The sequence below is a fragment of the Penaeus vannamei genome, chromosome 12 (assembly GCF_042767895.1).
Source record: "Penaeus vannamei isolate JL-2024 chromosome 12, ASM4276789v1, whole genome shotgun sequence".
Taxonomy (NCBI): Eukaryota; Metazoa; Arthropoda; class Malacostraca; order Decapoda; family Penaeidae; genus Penaeus; species Penaeus vannamei.
The window spans coordinates 5,195,467-5,199,391 of NC_091560.1; the positions used below are offsets into that span (position 1 = coordinate 5,195,467).

Sequence of the window (3,925 nt, forward strand, 5' to 3'; positions counted from 1 at the left end):
ATATATATATATATATATACATATATAGATAGATATATATAGATATGTATATGTATATATATATATATATATATGTGTATATACATATATAGATAGATAGATATAGATATGTATATATATATACATATCTATATCTATCTATATATGTATATATATATATATACACACACATATATATATATATATATATATATATATATATATATATATATACATATATAGATAGATAGATATAGATATGTATATATATAGATAGATAGATAGATATATATATGTATATATATATGTATATATATATATATATATATATATATATATATATATATATATATATATATATATATATATATATATATATATATATATATATATATATATATACATGCACATACATACACACACACACACACACACATATATATATATATATATATATATATATATATATATATATATATGTATATATATATATATATATATATATATATATATATATATATATATATATATATATATATATATGTGTGTGTGTGTGTGTGTGTGTGTGTGTGTGTGTGTGTGTGTGTGTGTATACATATATCAATGGATTGTTTGTATCATTGCTGAAGTGATCGAAATAGACTGCTCATCCTGCTGTCGCTCGCCCTAAGCCCCGCCCCCGAAGACGCGTCCGCGTGCCGGGAGGCGCAGGCAGCTTCTTAGGCAAGGACTCGAGGTGGCACTTCTGCGTGAGCTCACATGGCCTCCACGCTTAGCAGTGCGCTTGACTCGTGGCTCCGACTTCACGCTCTTCCTGTTGTGTTTTTCTCTTGTTATTTCATTTCCTCGTGAGATCAGTCTTGGCTTTTGTTTTTCTCCAAATGTGAAAGAGGGATCGGGCTGATCACAGAAAGCCTGCTATCAGCGCCCACAGCCGGAGGTGGATGAAGTAAGAACTGCAGAATCTACGGTAGAAGATTTTGGTGGTATTAACCATTTATAGAATTATATGACTTGTAACGATTTCCAAGTGGCTTTTCCTGCCAGAGCCCCTTTATTAACAACTACAGGCATAACATTTTATTTACATCACATTTTATTTACATCTATAGTTATGTATCATGCCACAAAATATACAAATAAAAAGGGAATTGCCACATTTCCTTCGCATCAGCTGAAGATTCGGGAAGTACTTGTTTCGATCAGATTTCAATATGATTATCACTCTCATTTCATATGCTACCCGTCTCTCTCTCTCTTTCCTTAGACAGCTTTCAAATCGGGAGGAAGAAAGAGCGAGTGGGATTCGGTGAGATTTGCGAAGGCAAGCTTTTGTTTATTCATCTACTCCCTCATAGTGGACAAGGTAGTCATTGTTCCCTATTTATAAGGCTAGCTTCGTCTGGCACTTCCGTACAGGTGGTCCGGCCTGGTTCAGCTATTTACAGCTGTATCAACTGATCACCACTGAATGCTCTCCATGGTGGCCGGATTGCCAGCAGGCGCTCCAGCCTCCAAGATGTAAGCAAGAGGCATGGTATTTCCACCAGCAAAGGGGCTGTGGTGAGTGTACCGGTCTCGAAAATCCCGTTTGCTCACACCTCTATAGATAGTGAAATAGGGTGGCATCCGGCTCGCCACAGTGCAGCAGCATCTGTTAGCATGGTCACTGGTGTCAATAATCTGCCATGCACAGTGGTAGCCTAGTCTGGTTCTATGATAATGACAGGTTCTTCCACAGTGACTCATAGTCTGTGGCATCTGAGTAGCGTCTGACCTCTCTCTATGACTGCAGGGAAGCGGCTTGCCATGTGGCTGTGGCTAGATATATATATATATATATATATATATATATATATATATATATATATATATATATATATATATATACATAGCATAGGCCTCTGGTTTTTTTGGATTGGGTGATAGTTCATTCTTAAAATTGACCGTTCTTAAATTTTCTTAAAATTGACATTCTTAGAATTGACCGTTCTTGACTGTTCTTCAAATTGACTTCATTCTTAAAACTGACCGTTCTTAAATTTTCTTAAAATTGACCGTTCTTGACTGTTCTTAAAATTGACTTCATTCTTAAAATTGACCGTTCTTAAATTTTCTTAAAATTGACATTCTTAAAATTGACCGTTCTTGACTGTTCTTAAAATTGACATCATTCTTAAAATTGACCGTTCTTAAATTTTCTTAAAATTGACCGTTCTTAAATTTTCTTAAAATTGACATTCTTAAAATTGACTGTTCTTGGCTGTTCTTAAAATTGACTTCATTCTTAAAATTGACCGTTCTTAAATTTTTCTTAAAATTGACATCCTTAAAATTTCTTAAAATTGACCGTTCTTGACTGTTCTTAAAATTGACTTCATTCTTAAAATTGACCGTTCTTAAATTTTCTTAAAATTGACATTCTTAAAATTGACCGTTCTTGACTGTTCTTAAAATTGACATCATTCTTAAAATTGACCGTTCTTAAATTTTCTTAAAATTGACATTCTTAAAATTGACCGTTCTTGACTGTTCTTAAAATTTTCATTCTTAAAATTGACTTCGTTCCTAATTTTTTCTTAAAATTGACATCCTTAAAATTGACCGTTCTTAAATTTTCTTAAAATTGACATTCTTAAAATTGACCGTTCTTGGCTGTTCTTAAAATTGACTTCATTCTTAAAATTGACTTCGTTCTTAAATTTTTCTTAAAATTGACATCCTTAAAATTGACCGTTCTTAAATTTTCTTAAAATTGACATTCTTAAAATTGACCGTTCTTGGCTGTTCTTAAAATTGACTTCATTCTTAAAATTGACCGTTCTTAAATTTTTCTTAAAATTGACATCCTTAAAATTTCTTAAAATTGACATTCTTAAAATTGACCGTTCTTGACTGTTCTTAAAATTGACTTCATTCTTAAAATTGACCGTTCTTAAATTTTCTTAAAATTGACATTCTTAAAATTGACCGTTCTTGGCTGTTCTTGAAATTGACTTCATTCTTAAAATTGACCGTTCTTAAATTTTCTTAAAATTGACCGTTCTTAAATTTTTCTTAAAATTGACATCCTTAAAATTGACCGTTCTTAAATTTTCTTAAAATTGACATTCTTAAAATTGACCGTTCTTGACCTTAAAATTGACATCCTTAAAATTGACCGTTCTTAAATTTTCTTAAAATTGACATTCTTAAAATTGACCGTTCTTGACTGTTCTTAAAATTGACTTCATTCTTAAAATTGACCGGTCTTTAATTCTTCTTAAAATTGACATCCTTAAAATTGACCGTTCTTAAATTTTCTTAAAATTGACATTCTTAAAATTGACCGTTCTTGACCTTAAAATTGACATCCTTAAAATTGACCGTTCTTAAATTTTCTTAAAATTGACATTCTTAAAATTGACCGTTCTTGGCTGTTCTTAAAATTGACTTCATTCTTAAAATTGACCGTTCTTAAATTTTTCTTAAAATTGACATCCTTAAAATTGACCGTTCTTAAATTTTCTTAAAATTGACATTCTTAAAATTGACCGTTCTTGACTGTTCTTAAAATTGACTTCATTCTTAAAATTGACCGGTCTTTAATTCTTCTTAAAATTGACATCCTTAAAATTGACCGTTCTTAAATTTTCTTAAAATTGACATTCTTAAAATTGACCGTTCTTGACCTTAAAATTGACATCCTTAAAATTGACCGTTCTTAAATTTTCTTAAAATTGACATTCTTAAAATTGACCGTTCTTGACTGTTCTTAAAATTGACTTCATTCTTAAAATTGACTTCGTTCTTAATTTTTTCTTAAAATTGACATTCTTAAAATTGACCGTTCTTAAATTTTCTTAAAATTGACATTCTTAAAATTGACTGTTCTTGACTGTTCTTAAAATTGACTTCATTCTTAAAATTGACCGTTCTTAGATTTTTCTTAAAATTGACTTCATTC

At 30.5% G+C, this 3,925-nt stretch overlaps 1 protein-coding gene across 1 annotated transcript in view; it reads left to right on the forward strand.

Moving 5' to 3' along the window:
* Positions 1-720: 720 nt before the first annotated feature.
* Positions 721-3,925, forward strand: part of LOC113806994 (venom phosphodiesterase) — an 18,295-nt gene continuing 15,090 nt past the window's right edge. Inside the window, exon 1 of the mRNA XM_070127774.1 lies at positions 721-928. The gene's annotated coding sequence lies outside the window, so the exon portion shown is untranslated. The remainder of the gene's footprint in view (positions 929-3,925) is intronic.